Here is a 22,114-nt window from a genome sequence, read left to right on the forward strand (position 1 = left end):
ATGGTCTAAAATTGATCCTGTCAGGACGAGTGATTAGTCTGTGCAGACTTTAATTTCCAGAAATAAAACTTGTTTACTTTTCATTTAATAGGGTTTCTTTTCATCTTGCCTTGTGCTTGCAGTTAACTGTGCAGTATTCAAACGGACTGAAACTTCCTAACGAGCATTATGTTTTCTTGATTATGTGGTGGGTATATTCTAAAGCATTTTGTTTTTATTAAATAAAGAGGACCATTTGTTCATCTGACGTTTCCAGTGAAATGTATTTACTGAACAACCTAAATAGCACGTTTGATCACAAAAATGCAGGTGTTTCTGATGTCTAGAAATTTTGCAATAACTCGGAATTGGCAAAGGATGGACCACATGCAGTTCCCAGCTCTCAACATCAAGAATTGCACTGCTAAAATTACTGGAAAATTACTACATTGGAGGAACACTGCAATCCCTTGCTCATATAGGAAGGAACCAAGCCCTAAAAAGGAGAACAAGTTGGGGAACATTATTTGGGTTGGCTTTAAACATCCACAAAAATGGAGAAAAACAACATTGAAACCTACTCTAGTCCTCTATAAATCATTTTGAAGATACAAGCACTTATTTTAAATAATGCCAATCCCCATCTTAAACTTCCTTATACTGTAATTCGTTCTAGTGGGTGAAACTACTTATCATCTGCCTTTACCTTTACTTTCTGGGTGAAACTAGAATTTTTTTTGATAAAGGTAGTGGGGAAAAAAAGCATTGCCTTGAAATAAAAATGGAAATCCTTTAGCTTCCCCTCTTGCCTCTAAACATGTACAGGAACAGGGACTCAAGTACTAAGCTCGAATGTTGTACATTTAGCATTTTGGAACAACTGAGGGCTGTCATTACATGATTTAGGAAAAAACAGATGATGAATTAACACTTGTACACAGATATTATGGAGATTCCTGTGTGGCCTAAGGCATCTTTTAGCCTTTGAAGTTCAAGAACTGTACACCTCTTCAAAGCTACTTCATACATAGCAGTAACATTTAGACCTCACAGTGCTTTGCACCCCATCTAAGTGGTTTACAGAGTCAGCCTATTGCCCCCAACAATCTGGGTCCTCATTTTACAGACATCGGAAGGATAGAACGGAGTCAGCTTTGAGCCGGTGAGACTCGAACTCCTGGCAGTCGGCAGAATTAGTCGGCAATATTGCATTCTAACCACTGTGGAACCACAGCTCTTTAGTGAATTGTACCAACCAGCTCCTGTGGTTTGGTTTGTTCAGTAAGCCATGATTAATAAACCAGCTTAATGTGATTAAATAATATTCCTTTCATTGGTTTGTCTTCGGAATGTTCAGACATGGACATGTAATAGTGAATACAATTATTTTTGGTAGCTCGATGCATTAATTTTACATCAATACTTGCATTCATTATTAAATATATATTCCTTGTTTCACATTGAATTTTCACCGGTTTCAAGAAGTTGCATATAGATGGTAAGTACACATTTAGTGATTTTTATTTTGATGTCTGTTGAAATATTTTGCTCCTTTTTTCCTAACTTTTGGCTTAACCTTTGTATCATTTGAATGAATTGGAAATACCCTTCAAATAGACAATACATTTATACGAGCCGACAAACTGATTGGACACAACATCCCATCCCATCTCCTTTACACAAGAAAAGAAAAAACCTGGCAGCAATATCAACTTCATGCAACTTCATCTTCGTTTGTGCATTTTATTATATTTTGTTACTGTTGTGAATCAATTTATTGAAATGGAAAACATTTTTAACGAAGGGAAATGAACTACTTAACTGATACTGCACAGCACATCTGGGCATTTTACGGCCACATAAAAGGGCCACATCCAGCCCTTTGGCTATCCCTGTCGAGTTCACATGAGGTCAGTCAGAAATTGGAAATAAGATATAAATGTGTGCCATGCATGCGATACAACTGCATTTTATTTTGAAGACTGCAATTTTTATTCAATTTAGTATGTGCGTGCATGCGTGCCTACACACCTTCACGGTCCCTAATTATTTGGCCTTCCACAGCAATCTCCATTTCTCACATGACACCTTGGGAAAATTAATTGCCCACCTTTGCACAGTATGTATTCTTGTATGAAATGCTCCTTGCTGTCATACGTTATAATGAATAGTGCCAGTCATCATGGTGGGCCTATTAAGTAACTTGAATTGTGCTACTAAAAATGTGCCATCGTTCCAAACAGGAAAGTAAAATCAGGCTCACAAATTTAACAGTTGACAGAAATTCACTATTCCAATTAAATTTGGCCAGACTTTTAATCAGCACTGCAACAGATATAGGTCTCACAAATATGCAAAGCAGGGGCACACAAAACACAGCTAAAAGTTCTAGATTTAATCATTTTGGAATGTAAACTCCTTGTGGCACCCCAGCAGAGCGGGTGACTCAGACAGTGAGGAGGTTGGGGAGGAACATGGGCCAGTCCTGGAGCCTGAGGAAGGCTCTGATGAGGGCTCTGCATCGGAGGCAGAGGTGGGGCCAGGGCCATCGGACAGTTATCAGCTGCCTTCGGAGTTGGAGGTCAGTGAGGCAGAAGAAGAATTGGAGCCTGTTCCCGATGTGCGCATGCACAGAGTTGCCAGGAGAAGGGAACAGCTAAGGAACAAGGCCGACTTGGGACTAAAGGCACAGGAATGGCCCCTTCCATAGGAAATAAAGAGGAGCGAAAGGGGAGGGGAGTTTTCAGGAGGCAAATAGTTCAATTCATTAGGGTGAAAGTCTGTTCCTGACTTCTTGCCAAGTTATTGCTGCCACAGAGTGGCATTTGGAAGTTATCGGCTTGGCAACTCTGAGGTTGTGAAATCTCCGTGGCACGACATAACCGCGAACGTCAAAAGCGCGCCGACAACACCGCGGTGCTAAAACCGTGATGTCAAAAGCGCGCCGACAACAGCGCGCCGACAACAGTGCGCTGACAGAAGCGCGATTTAACTTAAGGTAAGGGTTAGGGTTAGGGTTAGGTTTAGGGTTATGTTACAGCGGGCTTCTGTCAGCGCGCTGTTGTCGCGTGGTTTTGACGGTGCGGTTTTGTCACCGCATTTTAGTCACACACGCTTTAGTCTACCGCGGTTTTGTGGTGGAACCGAAATCTCATGAAAGACTGCTGGGACTTTGCTGGAGAGGAATTCCCTTTAACCTAAATAAAAGAGATTTTATCGAGACGAGGAGGAGTCTGCTTCATGATCTTGGGGAGCCTAGGTCAGAACACTCGTAGGTAATCAAAGCCAGCAACCGTTGACTTTAGGGAGCCTTTCTCTAAAGCAATATTTGTACTTCTAGATATGTTTTTTGCTGCTGTTCTGGATATGAAGATGGAACCAAGCCAGTGGTGGGTTGCAGGCGGTACACCCCGGTACGCATGTACCGGTGCCTGCCAGAAGCAGCAGCCACCATACCAGAACGGTGCTTTGGAGGGTCCGCCCACCTGCCCTTGTGCCTTACCTGTATTTGAAAGAAATGGGTCATATGCGCACGCACGGGCAGTGTACGATGCCTGAGCGACGCTCCACCAAGCAGCTGGAGCATCACAAGCGGTGGGTGCGCATGCGTGCGCAGCGCATATACCCATGGTGCATGCCCGGCTTCCGTTGCAGTGTACCAGTTGCAACGGGAGCCAAAACCCATTATTGAACCAAACCTCTGGAACTTAAGTTGCCTGTTGATCCTTCAATGTAAACCTAAAATCAAAACACAATGTCTGAAATCTGTATTGTTGATTGTTCTCATTTGTGATTTGTATGCTAGGGATGGGCAGAGATTGGTGGAGTTTTGATCAGTTGAGAGCAGTCGCTCCGTTTCCATCTGGACACTAAAAGAGTCTGAGAATATAATCCTAGCATAAAGCCAGGGAAGCCTGTATTTATGATACTATTATCTAGCCACTACAGATGCTTTGATGGTTGGCAGCAAACAAACAATTCTATTCATTGGAACAGTAATCCTTGTCACACAGAAAAATGGATTCCTCTCCACCGTTTTCACACAAAAAAAGGGCTAAAAGTATTACACGTTTCAGTGGTTTTGCTGTTTGGAAATGGGGCTATGAAAGCTCGTGCCCTGTTTTCATGAAGTTATTAGGTAAGCTCGCATCTGATTTTATAAACACTTTTGCCATGGTTGTTAAGCAAAACGCAAGGGGAACATGAGGTTGTTAAGCAAAATCCAGCTTCCCTGCTTGTCAGAGGCCAGCTGGGAGAGTCAGAAATGGCAATCATATCACTCCCTGATGGTGGAACTGTGGCCAATACTGTACATGTTAAGCCTTTGAATTGTTGCAATGGTCGTAAGTATGAGGACCAGCGATAAGCACATTTTCCAGTGCTATTGTTACCTCAAATAGTCACTAGACAAGTGTTTGCAAGTCAAGGGTTAACGATATCATTTCACATTAAATATCATTAAATATATTTCAGCCACCCCTTTCTGGGCTCAGAAGCTAAGCAGGCAAAGGCCTGGTTAGTGTTTGGATGGGAAACCTCAATCGAAGATTAGGTTACAATCGAAGATTAGACTTGGAACATATTCTGGAAAAAGGCAAGGATAAAAGCATGGCACGACAAAACCGCGCTCCACTAAAGCGCGCCCGATTAAATCGCGTTGCTGACGTCATCAGTAGGGCGACAATAGCGACCGCGGAGGAAAAAGGGCGCTTTAAATAGCGCTTTGAAAGCAAGCCGATTCAAGTTAAGGTAAGGGTTAGGTTTAGGGTTAGGTTTAGGGTTAGGTTTAGGGTTAGGTTAAGGGTTAGGGTTAGGTTTAGGGTTAGGTTAAGGGTTAGGTTTAGGGTTAGATTAAGGGTTAGGATTAGGTTTAGGGTTAGGTTAAGGGTTAGGTTTAGGGTTAGGTTTAGGATTAGGTTTAGGGGGGTTAGGTTTAGGTTTAGGTGTTAATTTTAGCTTTAGTGTTTACAGCGTGCTTTTTTCTCTGCGCTGTTGTCGCGCTGTGATGACGTCAGCTACGCGGTTTCGTCGAGCGCGCTTTAGTCAAACACAGTTTTGTGGTGGAACCGGATAAAAGCACACCACTCCCAAACTGTACCAAGAAAACTTTATGGATGTAAAGTCACCTGGAATGAAGCTTTACCAAAGAGCATAACTTTTTATTATAGAATAATAATAACAGATGAAAGGGATCTTGGAGGTCTTCTAGTCCAACCCCCCAGTCAAGCAGGAAACCCTACACCATTTCAGACAAATAGCTGTCCAATCTCTTCTTAAAAACTGCCAATCTGGGAGCACCCACGACTTCTGAAGACAAGCCGTTCCACTGATTAATTGTTTTCACTGTCAGGAAAGTCCTCCTTAGTTCTAGGTTGCTTCTCCCCTTGATTACTTTCCATTCACCACTTCTCCCTTCTTCTGGTGCTTTGGAGAATAGGTTGACCCCCACTCTTCTATGTGGCATCCCCTTAGATACTGGAACACTGCTATCATGTCATTCCCAGTTCTTCTTTTCATTAAACTAGACTTACCCAATTCTGCAACAGTTCTTCCAATCGTTTTTATCATAAAAATCCCAAGGATCAAAAGAATATTGAATTGAAGCTAAACGATGCCATCTTGGAGACATCTCCAAAGATAATACATCTCCCCCAGAATAATTACATAGGGAATCACGTTGAACAATAATTATTGTTCATTAAGACACATTTCTGCCCTGCACCTATTCTGCCTGAGCATAGCATTTTATCCTTGGTTTCTGTTGCACGGAGCAAGGTACGCATGTCACACTTAAGGGGGAAGGCTTGTGCAACTTTACAAGTATACGTTGGTATACTTACTCCTCCTGGGGTTAACTAGAGGTTATTGGTATCCACCAGGAATTGGCTATTTTGTGGCTGCTACGCAACATGCCATTTGGGATTGCACATCACAGCATCATTATGAACGTATATGCTTCCACTGTCGTCTTTGATTGCTGTCTGTACCAATGACATGCTCCAGATTCCTGGTTGTTGTTGTTGTTTTTTTTACCTTGGCAACTTTTAAGCATGCTGGATGGGGAATTCTTGAAATTGGAGTCCACACATCTTAAAATTGCCAAGGTTGAAAAACACAACTCTGGATTTTGTTTTTGATGAGAGAGAAAAATGCTGGAATAAATCTCCATCACTTCACTTCACTTGACGCCTCTTCACCCAACGTGGGTATAGGCGACTTCCATGGAAATTTATGGCGATCCATGGAAGCTGTTTCGGCTGGATATACCCAAGGGGACGCCAGTCCCAAGGGTCGACAGAGCCCGATTGGTGGGAACAGGGGGCACCACGTGAAGGCCGGGTTGTCGTTTGATAGTTGAGAGGCTATATTTGGTGCATCAACTATCCTTGCCCCCCCATAAATCTCCATAATCAGAATAGAATAGAATGGAATGGAATGGAACGGAACAGAACTGAGTGGAGTGGAATGGAATAGAATAGAATTAGAGTAGAATGGAATGGAATGGAATAGAATAGAATAGAATTATTTATTGGCCAAGTGTGATTGGACACATAAGGAATTTGTCTTTGGTGCATAGCAGAGGTGGTATTCAGGTTCTGACCAGTTCTGGAGAACTGGTAGCGGAAAAAATTGAGTAGTTCAGACAACCGGTAAATACCATCTCTGACTGGCCCCGCCCCCCATCTATTCTCTGCCTCCCGAGTCCCAGCTGATCAGGAGGGAATGGGGATTTTGCAGTATCCTTCCCCTGCCATGCCCACCATGCCACGCCCATCAAGCCACGCCCACAGAACCGGTAGTAAACATTTTTGAATCCCACCACTGGTGCATAAGCTCTTAGTGTACATAAAAAACACATTCACCAAGAATCGTAAGATATAACACATAGTGATAGTCACAGGATACTTTCAATATGTTTGAAACATCCGAACTCTGCTGAAGATGTTACCTAGCTTGGTTACAAAATATTCAAAAACCAAACCAACCCACAAACTCGGAGAGTGGACATTCAACCTCATCCTACACCCGAGCTACAGATAGTCGCCACCATTGCATATGGATTCTGCTCACGATATTCTTTTAAACTCCCAAACGGATTATTGTGGCACTACTGCCAGTTGCAAAGCATCCAGAAGTGCAATCGTGTGTGACCATAGGATAGAATAGAATGACAGAGTTGGAAGGGACCTTGGAGGTCTTCTAGTCCAACCCCCTATTCAGACAGGAAACCCTACGCTTCTTCACACAAACGATTTTGTCATTGGATGTTTGGGTTGCAAAGGTGGGTTCCTACTGGTTCGCACTGGTTTGGGTGAATCGGTAGTGGCAATTGCGACTGGGTTGCCGAACCGGTAGGAACGGCAGGCTCGTCACACACCCCTAACTGGTTCCCCGGTCACCACATAATGTATTTTTAAAATTTTTAGTGTTCTGCACATGCACAGACCTATTTACAGGCAACTGTGCATGCGCACGGAGCAAATCGCACAACACCGACCTGGGTTGGGTTGGTCATAAATGCAAGGATTGATTGCAAAGCTGGTGGATATTTTTTTTAACACCGTTCTAACTGAACAATTGCTGAACAAGGCAATCAGTAAGTGAGGACCGCCTGTACTAGCAATATTAATTGGAGTAATTATTCAAACTAATTACCTGCATCATAAGTTATTTAGCTGTAAAATTAGTTGGATTCCACCTTAATTCAGCTGAGTTTCATTGCAGGCATTAGCTGCCGCTTTCCAGACATTCCCTGCCCGTAGGCCATTTACTTATCCCCTTTCCTCCTATGCCCCCCTTCTTCATTCTAGAATGGAATAGAATAACAGAGTCGAAAGGGATCTTGGAGGTCTTCTAGTCCCACCCTCTGCTCAGGCAGGAAATCCTATACCATTTCAGACAAATGGTTATCCAACATCTTCTTAAAAACTTCCAGTGCTGGAGAATTCACAATTCCTGGAGGTAAGTTGTTCCATTGATTAATTGTTCTCATTGTCAGGAAATTTCTCCTTAGTTCTAAATTGCTTCTCTTCTTGATTAGTTTCCACTCATTGCTTCTTGTCCTACCCTAAGGTGCTTTGGAGAATAGATTGATTCCCTCTTCTTTGTGGCAACACCTCAAATATTGGAAGGCTGCTATCATGTCTCCCCTAGTCCTTCTTTTCATCAAACTACCCAATTCCAGCGACAATTCTTCATACGTTTTATCCTCCAGTCCCCTAATCATCTTTGTTGCTCTTCTCTGCACTTTTTCTAGAGTCCCAACCTCTTTTTTACATCGTGGCGACCAAAACTGTATGCAGTTTTCCAAGTGTGGCCTTACCAAGGCATTATAAAGTGGTATTAATCCTTCACGTGATTTTGATTCTGTCTTAATATTTGTTTTTGTAAGCTAAGGGCTTGTGGTAAAGATGCCTCTGGACATTGCAATGTCCTTGAAAGTGCTTGGATTTGGCTCAATTATTTGAAGCATCTGGAACACCAGCAAAATATAGAAGCTTTGATCTTTCAAGGAAGGGAACTTTCAGTTTCGGTCAATATGTTTTGCAGAGATTTCCCTTGCTCAAGGAGATACAGACAATCCTTGATTTACAACCCCAACTATGAGCTGGAAGGGACCTTGGAGGTCTTCTAGTGCAGCCCCTTGCTTAAGCAGGAGATCCTATACCATTTCAGGCAAGTGACTGTCCAGTCCCTTCTTAAAAACTTCCAATGAAGCACCCATAATGTCTGAAGGCAAGCTATTCCATTGATCAATTGTTCTCATTGTTAGGAAGTTTCTCCTTCATTCCAAGTTGCTTCTCTCCTTGATTAGAGAATCCATCCCAGTGGTGGGTTTCAAAAATTGTTCGAACCTACTCTGTGGGTGTGGCCTCCTTTGTGGGAGTGGCTTGCCGCCCATGTGACCGGATGGGAGTGGCTTGCCGGCCATGTGACCGGATATGAAGAGGCCAACGACATTTGTCAAAACCACCTTAAAATTAACTCACACACAGCACTGGCATGCATAAGAATATGATGTAAACTTGTTTTTTAAAAGGCATCTTTGGTTTGCGTTAAAACAACTTCAACACACGCAATGTTCTGATTGCACCACAAACGCAGTAGTCATCCTTACCTTTCACAGAGGCACTGAGTTTTATAAATATGAGCATGATAGTGTAGAATAATCATATCCAAGGACCAGTGGTGGGTTTCAAAAATTTTTGGAACCTCTTCCGTAGGTGTGGCCTGCTTTCCGGGTCCACTGGTGGAACCTCTTCTAACCGGTTCGGTAGATTTGATGAACTGGTTCTATCGAATAGGTGCGAACTGGTAGGAACCCACCTCTGATCCATCCAATCCATCCATTGTTGTTTGTCCTGCACTCTGGTGCTTTGGAAAATAAATTGACTCTTTGTGGTAGTTATTTTTGGGGTGTGTGTGTGGTAATATTTGAATATTACCAAATATTTCTTGCAGAATAAAGAAGATACTGCTTTAGAGCCTGCTTTAAAAAATAAATAAAAAGGTGCTTAAAATGCAAAGCGCTCCCTTCCTTTCCATGAGGACTTCCAAGGAACCACATTAGGCTGCCAGTGTGATTGAGGTCTGTGGCCACTGCATTCCTCCCTGGAGGTGTTTGGTTAAGTTTAATGGAGAACAGCTTTAGCACATTGGAATGCTGCAGCTGTATATGTGGTTTGCCTCAACAGGAACAATGAGGAAGTGGCAATGAAAGCAGAGTCTGTTGATCAGCTATTGTTGATGGTCTTACAGAAAATCAATGCACCAAAATGAATGATTCTTTTAGCCAACAAGAAAAGGAAAAAGAAAAGACGAGGTTAGGAGAAAGGATATCAGAAAGCAAATTAAGCAAGAAAAAACCCCAGAGAGGATGTTGATGTTGATGTTGATTTTATTTATATGCCGCCCTTTCCCCCCGAAGGGGACTCAGGGCAGCTCACAACTCAACCAGGGAAGGGGGATACAAACAAGAATTTAAACGACATAAAAAAACAATGTATGATTAAAACACAACAGTCATACCAATTCGAGACGGGGGCAACAGTTCTTTAGCCCCAGGCCTGTCGGAACAGCCAGGTTTTAAGGGCTTTGCGGAAGGCCTGGAGGGTGGTGAGGGTTCGAATCTCCACGGGGAGTTCGTTCCAGAGGGTCGGAGCAGCCACAGAGAAGGCTCTCCTCCGGGTAGTCGCCAGTCGACATTGGCCGGTGGATGGAATTTGGAGGAGGCCTAATCTGTGGGATCTAATCGGTCTAGTGGAGGTAATTGGATAAGAATACCATTCTCTAAAACGGTATTCCTACAAATTAGAGTAGGTAACCTCTTCAGGGAGCAGATCCAGAATTAATGATGAATAACAAGATAATAATAGCCGAAGATTTAATAATTAAACCCCAAGTTTAACAATTGTCAATAAGAAAGACAAAAACAGTGATGGCTAACCTTTCTGTTGTTGTGTGCCAAAAGTGCACACGTTTGCACAACAGCACATCCTGTATTCAAAATGCAATGCAAGCCCCCCCCCCCCCCCGTACATGCACCACCACCACTGTGCATGTACTGTGCATGGGTGCCATAGGTTTGCCATCATGGGGCTAGATGATGGACATTGTAGGACCTGGAGGCAGCAGAAGAGAAGAGAAACACTGGAGAGAATCACAAACTATAAAGACCTGCAAATAGAAGTAAAATGATTATGGCAAAAATAAAGCAAAGTTAGTACCCATAGGGACAGGCTTCTTGGGTGCAAATCCTCCTCCAGTTCAAAGCATCATTTGGACACCATTGGTATTGACAAAACCACCGTCAATTGCAAAAGGCAGGGTTGGAAGAAATGTCCTTCTGGGTTCGGCTCCAAGTGGGGAAAAAGACACTGGAGACATGGAGGCTGCTTGGAAAGATGGTTTATTGGTGGACAGGACCACATGGCTTGAGCCCTGAACAGAAAAGGAGATCACATGCTTCAATGTTGGTGGAGAAGAGAAGGGAAGGAAAGGGAGGAAGAGAAGCTGAATCCCTGGTTTTATGCTCTTTCTGGCCTTTGATCTTGAGCTTGTATTCTGATTGGGTGTCAGACTCCCATGTGGCCATGCAGGGGCAACTCTCTAGGCTGCGTTTTGAATCCAGGTTGGGTTGAGTTCTCAGATGCCATGTGGCAAGTTGGGTAAAAGGACCAATATTATCATGCCTTAATCCCATCACTCTGGAGCTGAAGGGGAGAACTCTTTATTATGTAAGTGGACTAGCTCAGCCTTTAATGGCTCATTGACAAAGGGGGATGGGCAGGAAGCTGTGGGTAGCTATTCTGTCTTTTAAAACAGGTTTCTTCCTTTTCACATCCAGAGAAATATTCTGTCTTTTCAATATTTCCTAGAATATTTCATTTTTTCTGGGAGAGGGCTGGGTGATAACTTCCTACAGCAGTTTCACTGAATCCTGCAACAATACCTTTAACACCCTCAAACAACAGTATTTACCTATCCAAAGTATTTGAGAAAGACTGAACAAGTCGATCAGAATGCCAAATTCAATGTAAACAGCTGGCTGGTTCTGCAACCAATCATAATGCCTACGTTTCACAAGGTAACAAAATTTTGTGAACACACAAATAACGAACCATCTGGAAATAATGCCCCGTTTTCTGCTCTCCAGAGCAAAACAAAGGAATCTTCAAAAGCCAAGGGAAATTAAGTTCAAAGAAATTTCCCTCTAAACTTCAAAAGGTGTGTAGAAAGTTAGCACCCAGCCCTCTCGCAGAAAAATGAAATATCCTGGGAAATATTGAAAAGGCAGACTATCACATTTCCCTGGATGTGAAAAGGGAGAAACATGTTTTAAAAAGACAGAATAGCTCCCTGAAGCTTCCTGCCCATCTCCCTTTGTCAATGGGCCATTAAAATGCCCAAGACAGTCTATTCTACATAATAAAGAGTTCTCCCCTTCAGCTCCAGGGTGATGGGATTAAGGCATTGTAGGAAGTTATCACCCAGCCTTCTCCCAGAAAAATGAAATATCCTAGGAAAAATTGAAAAGGCAGAATATTTCTCTGGATGTGAAAAGAAAGAAACACATTTTTAAAAGACAGAATAGCTGCCTGTAGCTTCCTGCCCATCCCCACTTTGTCAATGGGCCATTAAGAAAGCCAAGCTAGTCCCTTTACATAATAAAGAGTTATCCACTTCAGCTCCAGGGGGATGGGATTAAGGCATGATAATATTGGCCCTTTACCCAACTTGCCACATGGCATCTGAGAACTCAACTAAACCTGGATTCAAAACGCAGCCTAGAGAGTTGCCCCTGCATGGCCCCATGGGAGTCTGACAACCAATCAGAATACATTTCTTACACAGGAACAGGAAACATAGAGGTGGGGCCAAACAGAGAATATAAAACCAGGAACCTTCTGCCCTCCCTTTTCATCTTCACCCAACGTTGAAGCATGTGATCACCTTTTCTCTTCAGGAGCTCAAGCCATGTGGTCCTGTCCACCAATAAACCATCTTTCCAAGCAGCCTCCATGTCTCCAGTGTCTTTTTCCCCACTTGGAGCGGAACCCAGAAGGACATTTCTTTCAACAGGTGTGCACCTATATCATACACATATATCTTCTCCAGCAGGTTGTACTGCTATGTTCATGAATAATCAGCTTGGAAAATATTTTTATTTCCTTTTAAACTTAAGTTTGTTTGTTTGTTTGTTTGTTTGTTTATTTTGTGTGCTGCCCACTCTCAAAGAGACTCAGGTTTGATTTGACTGCTAATGTCAATTTTCAGAGAAGTACTCAACTTGTGAATTGTGCATGGGATCCGTTAGGTTATAAGACATAATGGTCTCAGAATAATAATGCTCGTGTCATGTTATTGTGCAAAAGATCCAAGATCCAAGTGAAGGACAGGAAAAATCATGGATTCTCAAGGCGCTTTGTGGCCCAGCAGGAGCCGTTGGAGCTGCCGATGGACTCCGATAGCGAGGACCCCTCTGAGTCTGCTATGGAAGATGTGGAGGACCCTGGGCAGGGTTCAGACTCAGAGCAGGGACCAGAGAGGCTGGTTGGCCACCAGGAGGCACCTGAGGCATGGAGCAGTGGGGAAGATCAAAGGGAGTTTGTCCCTGATGCCAGGCAATGGAGGGCGGAGAAACGGAGGCAGCAGTTACGGAGACAGACTCATAAGAGATAATCAAGCCCAGGTGGTTGTGGCTTGGCCGCTCCCAAGAGAATATATAAGAAGAGACTTTGGGAGGAGTCCTTTTGCAGGACACAACCATTCGTACTAATCTGGAGAACTCCTTGTCTGGTCTGCCTTGTGTTCCTGTGTATGTTGGAGTCTGGGTTGCTGCCAACCTCTTGCGAGTGAGTCGTGTCTGGGCTTTTAGCCAACAGGATTATAATTGCTGTGAATAAAGAGTGGCAAACAGGTAAGCCTGTGTCTGCGTTCATTACCGGATGGAGGGGGCCGAGAACAGCTAAGTAACAAATATATGTAATGTAATGTAATGCATGTAAAAATGCAAGTAGAAAAATAGGGACCACCTTTGGTGGGAAGGTAACAGTGTTCTGTGCGCCTTCGGCATTTAGTCATGCTGGCTACATACCACGGAGATGTCTTCAGACAGCGCTGGCTCTTCGGCTTTGAAACAGATGAGCACTGCCCCCTAGAGTTGGAAACGACTAGCACATACGTGCGAGGGGAACTTTTACCTTTACCTTTTAAGTAACAAAAACTACTTAATAGAATACATAAAATGTGATTTGGCAAACATCCAAGTACACAGGGGTATGAAGATATGAGTATTGTATATATTTTAGGTTCAGTTCGGAAGAAGTGTGTGAATAAGTCGCACACAAGTGTTGCTTTCATATTCTTGTGTGTTCTCCATCTTCCAAACTCAGTTCACAGCTTTGCATAATTTCAACAGCTCTCAATATTTGGTGGTGTTGTTCTTAAACAACGTTGCAAAGGTGTTGTCTGGGTTGAAAATGAATTTATGAACTCAACATTGGAATGACAGTGATGAGCAGTTACGAAATCTTCTATCTGAAAACCATGATACAAAGCTGAATCAAATGCTGGTGGCTACTTCATTTTCTCACCTGCAGCCCCACTTAAATCTTCATTAAGCTGAAACTGAAACCAACAGAATATTCTAAGTGACATTTTTTGTTTGTTTAACATCTTCCCTATCTGATTCAAGTTATCCACATTGCAAGGAAGTGAAGGTCTGGCAAAGTTTTAGGCAGAAACGCAAGAATTTGGTGGACAAATAAATCGGCATTCTGTACAAACAAGGCTGCCAGTTGGGATCTAGGAATAAAGTTAGAGCAAATGAAGTTTTCATTTGGATAGTTTATTGTTTGTTTAGTAATGACCTCTCAATGAGACAAGCAGTGATACCAAGACAAGTGATGAAAGAAATGTCCTTCTGGGTTCGGCTTCAAGTGGGGAAAAAGACACTGGAGACATGGAGGCTGCTTGGAAAGATGGTTTATTGTTGGACAGGGCCACATGGCTTGAGCCCTGAACAGAAAAGGTGATCACATGCTTCAATGTTGGTGGAGAAGTAGAGAAGGGCTGAGGGAGGGGCTTGCTAGGCTTTTTATAACCTGTTCAGTCCCACCTCTCTGTTTCCTGTTCCTGTGTAAGAAATGTATTCTGATTGGTTGTCAGACTCCCTAGGGCCCTGCAGGGGCAACTCTGGGCTGTGTTTTGAATCCAGGTTTAGTTGAGTTCTCAGATGCCATGTAGTCAGTTGAGTAAAGGGCCAATATTATCATGCCTTTACTCCCATCCCCCTCTGGGGCTGCAGTGGAGAAGCCTTTATTATGTAAAAGGGACTAGCTTGGCCTTCTTAATGGCCCATTGACAAAGCAGGAAGCTACAGGCAGCTATTCTGTCTTTTAAAACATGTTTCTTTCTTTTCACATCCAGAGAAATATTCTGCCTTTTCAATATTTCCTAGGATATTTCATTTTTCTGGGAGAAGGCTGGATGATAACTTCCCACACAAGCAAGCAAAACAAATAAAATATGATCCTGAACAAATGAGTGGAAGTGAAGATTATCTGGGATATCTAAAATATATCACCTGACCAGGTCTGAAAATCAACTCAAATTATTGATAATGTAAAAGAGAAGAAAAGTCATTTGGTATCTAGACTAGAACTCACTGTCTCCTGGTGACTGACCCAAGTCACTCAGATGGCTGTCATGTCTAAGCCAGGATTAGAACAGTCTCCTGGTGATTGGCTCAAAGTCACCCACCTGGCTTTCAGGTCAAAAGCAGAACTAAAACTCACAGTCTCCTGGTTATTGACTCAAAGTCACACAGATGGCTCTCATGTTTAAGCCAGGATTAGAACTCTCAGTCTCCTGGTGATTGGCTCAAAGTCACCCACCTGGCTTTCAGGTCAAAAGCAGAACTAAAACTCACAGTCTCCTGGTTATTGACTCAAAGTCACACAGATGGCTCTCATGTTTAAGCCAGGATTAGAACTCTCAGTCTCCTGGTGATTGGCTCAAAGTCAGCCAGATGGCTGTCATCTCTAAGCCCGGACTAGAATTCACTGTCTCCTGGTGATTGACTCAAAATCACCCAGATGGCTGTCATGTCTAAGCCAGGACTAGACCTCACCATCTGCTGATTGGCCCAAAGTCACCCAAATGACTTTAACCAAAAGTGAATTAATTTATAAAGGAATCAAGGCTGGAGAATCGGCAGCCCAGAGGGCGTTATAGAGTTGGTAAGCATTTTGATGGGCTGCCTGACAGGTTGTTTATGGAATCACAGGGCTTATTTTAGAAATGTTTTGATTGGAACTTTATTGAATAGGAAAGAATTGCATTCTCAAGACCTTTCAAGGCTCAAATGTCTTTTAATTTGCCATTATACTTGATCCTCAAGAAAAAAAAATATTCGTTTCTGTCTCCAAATTCTTTTCTTGCTGCCCTTGATATATTTCGCTAATTTATAATACAGGACTTTTGTGTCTTTTCTTCCTAGGCAGGCTGAGTTATTTATTGCTCCACTACACTCTTAATCTGCAACCCTTATCGGCAACCAAAAAGGTACTCAGGTATGCAAGTTTTCCTCCGGAACATATGAAAGAAATAATTTTTTCTCCTTTGCACCAAAAAGAAAATTATTTAGAAAACCGAAAAGACCTCTGCTGAACTCCATTTTTAATTATCCAGTGCAATAGAACACAACGAATAATAAAAAATCTGTTTCCTTCTGATAATAAATATAAATTGCGTGCAATTACATTTCACAGCCAAGAATGAGAGGAATCAGCTAATGCACCATAGATATTTTCCTTTTATTACATTTCTAATTTACTTCTGCAGGGTTAGGATTTAAAGCATGATAAGATTCATTCATTTCATTTATTTCATTTGTATGCCGCCCTTTTCACCCGAGGGGGACTCAGGGCAGCTCACAACTTGAACAAGGGAAAGGGGATACAGACAGTTTGACAACAACACAAAACAATGCATAATTTAAAAAGCGCAACAATCATACCATTCGAGATAGGGGCAACGATTCTTTAGCCCCAGGCCTGTCGGAACAGCCAGGCCTGGAGGGTGGTGAGGGTGCGAATCTCCACGGGGAGTTCGTTCCAGAGGGTCGGAGCAGCCACAGAGAAGGCCCTCCTCCGGGTAGTCGCCAGTCGACGCTGGCGGATGGAATTCGGAGGAGGCCTAGTCTGTGGGATCTAATCGGTCTGGTGGAGGTAATTGGCAGCAGGTGGTCTCTTAAGTACCCAGGTCCAATACCATGAAGGGCTTTATAAGTGACGACTAGCGCCTTGAAGCGTATCCGGAGACCAATAGGCAGCCAGTGCAGCGCGCGGAGGATAAGTGTTATGTGGGTGAACCGAGGTGCACCCACGATCGCTCGCGCGGCTGCATTCTGGACAAGCTGAAGTCGCCGAATGCTCTTCAAGGGCTGCCCCATGTAGAGCACGTTGCAGTAGTCCAGTCTAGAGGTCACAAGGGCGCGAGTGACTATCTGAAGTGCCTCCCGGTTCAGGTAGGGATGCAACTGGTGCATCAGGCGAACCTGGGCAAATGCCCCCCTGGTCACAGCTGACAAGTGGTGTTCAAAAGTCAGCTGTGGGTCCAGGAGGACTCCCAAATTGCGGACCCTGTCTGAGGGGCGTACTGTTTGACCCCCCAGCCTGAGAGATGGAACACTTGGCCAAGATAAAATTTGGTGGTGATGTAGTAGTGATGATGATGATGATGATGATGATGATGATGATGATGATGATGATGACGATGATGATGATATCTGTCCAGTTGTGTCCAACTCTTGGCGATTTTAAGTCCACATCTTCTGATCTTAACACTACTTCTTTAAGTTTTTGCTTTTGAGTTTTTGAGATTGCAAAAGACACACACTTCCTTATAGGATTAGAGAAGGGAATTTTTTTTAGCTGGCCCTTTCATTAATATTAAATTCAAAGATGCACTTAAAAGGTGGTGCAGTGGTTAGAGTGCAGCACTGCAGGCTACTTCAACTGACTGCTAGCTGCAGTTTGGCAGTTCAAATCTCACTGGCTCAAGGTTAGCTCAGCCTTCCATCCCTCCAAGGTGAGTAAAATGAGGCCCAGATTGTTGGGGGCAATAGGCTGACTCTGTAAACTGCTTAGAGAGGGCTGTAAAGCCCTGTGAAGCGGTATATAAGTGTAAGTGCTACTGCTATTGCTAATAGAATAGAATAGAATAGAATGAAATGGAATAGAATAGAATGGAATAGAATAGAACAACAGAGTTGGAAGGGACCTTGGAGGTCTTCTAGTCCAACCCCCTGCCTACGCAGGAAATCCTATACCATTTCAGACAATGATTAATGCCTGATTATTAAGACAGGAAAACGAAAGTCCTGTAATGATCTTTCACATATTCAGCCCTGACAGTGTAATTAGGCGGATAATAAAGAAAGACTTTCTGGTTCGTTATATAAAATGGCTCATTGATGTTTGATATTTGATAGCTAGCAGCATAGATGGCTTTAAAAATAGGCAAGGCAAAGGCACTGTGAGCATTTCGTACAATAACAATGAAACTTGAGCCCTCAAATTCATAGTAGGCAATAAAAAATCTGGTGAATTGATGCTGTGGGCAACAATTATGTGGGACCCCAATGGAGGACTCTGACATTGGAGGTGTTGATGCAACAGTAAATCCCACACAACCCCACTCACCTTGCTCCAACCCACCCCATCTTATAGTCATAATTTGTGATTGTATTTTTATTGCAGCTAGATATAGGCGTCTGTATGGTTTTATTCCTTTGTTGAAAGTCACCCAGAGTCACCCTGAGCAAGATGGAAGACAAACAAATATAATAAATAGGTAAATACATTAGAAATAATCATGCTGTCTCTGTAAGCCTTCCAAATGCAGCAGGTTGATTGTTCATTAGTATGGATAGTCCTTGACTTATAACCATTTGTTTAGTGATCGTTTGAAATTACAACGGCACTGAAAAAGGTGACTTAGGACTGTTTTTCACTGTTATAACCCTTGCAAATCACCACAGTCACATGATCAAAATTCAAATGCTTGGCAACTGGCTCATATTTATGACGGTTACAGTACCCCAGGGTCATGTGGTTATTTTCTGTGAACTTCTGACAACCAAAGTCAATGGGGAAACCAGATTTACTTAACAACCGTGTTACTAACTTCACAATTGCAGTCATTCCCTTAATAACTGTGGCAAGAAAGGTCGTAAAATGGGGCGAAACTCACTTCCCAAACTCTCTCATTTGGCAAAGGAAAGTTTGGACTCAATTGTGGTTGACAATTGAAGACTGCCTGCAGAGTTGGTATTCAGCAGGTTCTGAGCAGTTCTGGAGAACCGGTAGCGGAAATTTTGAGTAGTACGGAGAACCGGTAAATACCACCTCTGACTGGCCGTGCCCCTATCTATTCTCTGCCTCCCGAATCCCAGCTGATCAGGAGGAAATGGGAATTTTTCAGTATCCTTCCCCTGGAGTGAGGTGGGAATGGAGATTTTACAGTATCCTTCCCCTGCCACACCCACCAAGCCATACCACGCCCACCAAGCTGTTGTGGCCCAGCAGGAGCCATTGGAGCTGCCACCAGATTCCGACAGCGAGGGGCCCTATGAGTCAGCTCTGGAAGATGTGGAGGACCCTGGACAGGGTTCCGACTCCGAGCAGGGCGCAGAGAGGCTGGTTGGCCAACAGGAGGTGCCTGAGCCTTGGACCAGTGGGGAGGAGACAAGGGAGTGTGATCCGGACGTCAGCAGTGAGTTGTTCCTGGATGCCCGGCACCGAAGAGCTGATAGGCGTAAGGAACAGTTGCGCAGTTACAGGAGATAATTGCACTCAGCTGGTGGTAATTAGGCTCCTCCCAAGACTATAAGAGGAATGTTTGTGCACACGCCCCATTGCAGGAGTCAACGCATTGACTCAAAGTTGGAGAACTTTTGTGGCTAGCTTGGCAGGCTGGATTGCTGCCAAGGCTTATCTGTGCTGGTTTGCTGCCAAGGACCTGTCTGTCTTTTAATAAATTCCTTAAAGTATCTTTGGCTCGGCGTGCATTGGTGTGGGACGAGGGGGGTCAGAACATCAAGCCATACCACGCCCACCAAGCCACACCCACAGAACCAGTAGTGAAACATTTTGAATCCCACCACTGCTCAAGGACCACTACAATCAAAGATTAGGCGTGGAAATGGAACATATTTTGCAGTAACCTTCCCCTGGAGTGGGGTGGAAATGGAGATTTTACAATATCCTTCCCCTGCCATGCCCACCAAGCCACACCCACATAACCAGTAGTTTAAAATTTTGAATCCCACCACTGACTGCCTGTATATAGAATTTGCTGAACCCAGCAAGGCAATTCTTAGGACCCTATGACCAAGCTCAATTGAGGAGTTGCTATCCTCAATCTTCTGTGTTCTTGGCTAATGTTACACCTATACTATATAGCTATTCAATCAAGTTTCTACATACAAAGAGCTGATGCGGCTCACACAGCCTTTCCAAAGTGCTGGAGGAGGGCTTTCTGTCAAAAGAAGCAATTACAGGAAAGAAAAGGAGCAATTTTAAAAAGGGTAACAGTGTCACTTATTCAGGTGGATGCAAACTCAGGAGCCAGGGACAAGCGTAGTCTAGAAGTCATGAGCATGGCTTCTAAAACTTGCCATTAAAATAGAAACTTTATTGTGAGACAGGAAGAAAAATATGGAATACATGGGGGAATAATTACACACAAGTCCACGTAATTGGGAAAAAAAAAGGTTTATTCAATCAAATTCTAGTTCTTCCTGGTCCTGCCTATTTCTTTGTCTTGCTCACACCGTCTGCTTTTGGCTACAGCCTCTTTCATACTAGGTCCTCTAGAGCTCATCTTTGTCTAAATCACGAGGTTCAGTTTGATGCTGCGATTAAAGGCACCAAGCTAGAAACCAGGAACAGAACCAGTGGTGGGATTCAGCCGGTTTCCATCGGTTCACTAGAACCGGGAGCTGCTAACTGTTTGTTCAGTATGGCGAATTGGCTGAAGCATTGCTGGGCTGCTCGACTCAAACTGTGGGTGAGAGTACCGAACACGCGTTCATATTCATCCCTTAGGAATGAAAGCCAGGTTGTGACTGTGCACCAGTCACTCTCTCACATCCCAACCCACGTCACCAAATTGTTGCTGGGGAAATAGGAATTGGGAATATTAGTCTGGACTTGTACAAAATAAATGTATAGGTCTGTGGATCCCACTTTTCCGTAAAAAGCAGGTTTGAACCTTGTTTTCTTTTTTAATTTTTCAAAATATAGAATAACTGAGTTGGAAGGGACCTTGGAGATCTTCTAGTCCCATCATGGCGAACCTATAGCACGTGTGCCACAGGTGGCATGCGGAGCCATTTCTGAGGGCACGCGAGGCAGTCCCCTGTCAGTCCCCTGCCAGCTGAATTTCAGCCTTTATTTTCAGCCATTTTTCACCCTCCCCAGGCTCTTAGAAAGCCCCTGGAGCCTGGGGAGGGCAAAAAACAGACTTAAGGAGCCCACCAGAAGTTGGAATAGGGCCATTTCCGGCCTCCGGAGGGCCTCTGGGTGGTGGGGGAGGCCGTTTTCACCCTCCACAGGCTGTGAGAAAGCTGTGCGCACATGTGCGGGGCTGGGAGGGGGTCACGCCTGCATGTGCAGATGGCATGGTGCGGAGGGGGCATTAAATTATGGGGTGGGCATGCGAGTGTGCGTGATAGCATGCCCACGTGTGCTTTTGGCACCCAAGGCCAAAAAGGTGTGCCATCACCGTTCTATTCCGATCCTGTTTTCCAAGCAGGAGACACTATAACATTCTGAACAAATGACTGTCTGGTCTTCTTAAGAACCTCCAGTGATGGAACACCCACAACTTCCTGAGGTACCTAAGCCGTTCTACGGATTAATGGTTCTCTCTTAGAAGACATTTGTCTTTAGTTCTAGGCTGATGGGCATATTTACAAGCCCTCCAAAGCACACATATATTGATTTTCAGCAGCATATTATGTATCCATTTCTCTCATTCTGTAAGTTTATTGTTAGTGGGAATCAATACCTTCTGAGATCCCATTCAGTGTACCCCGAATGCTACCTGATAGTACCTTATAATTTAGATCATCAGCTGGAATTATACACCTTCGTTATGTGGCATGCATTTACCATAACTGAAACATGCATATAAAGGACTATTTGAGTGTAAATGAGGTGGCAATCAACTTCAGAGGACATCTTCCTTCTCCCTCTGTGTGTGTGTGTGTGTGTGTGTGTGTGTGTGTGTGTGTGTGTGTTTAAAGAGATGGTGATTTATGTAGACTACAAGGTTGTTTATTCAGATCTGGTGTTATGTTGCTTGTGATGAACAAGGAGAGAGTGAAGAACTTTGATTACAGGGTTTTTTTATATTAAAAAAACAGGCTGCTGTTCTCTCTTAAATCTTAGCTGGTGGCAGCAGCTGTCAAAACTGCATTCTTGTATTCCAGTTTGTCATCCTATTAGGAACAGCAATTAATTTGACAACTGTCTTGAGATGGAAACAGTTATGACTAATGGCTTAGTCTGGGTAGTGAGCAGCCACAGAGAATATACTTTGAAGCAAGGGGGGGGGGGCATTA

This window comes from Thamnophis sirtalis, unplaced genomic scaffold (genome assembly GCF_051295495.1).
Source record: "Thamnophis sirtalis isolate CommonGarterSnake01/CBP01778 unplaced genomic scaffold, rThaSir2_p1.2 scaffold_2, whole genome shotgun sequence".
Taxonomy (NCBI): domain Eukaryota; kingdom Metazoa; phylum Chordata; class Lepidosauria; order Squamata; family Natricidae; genus Thamnophis; species Thamnophis sirtalis.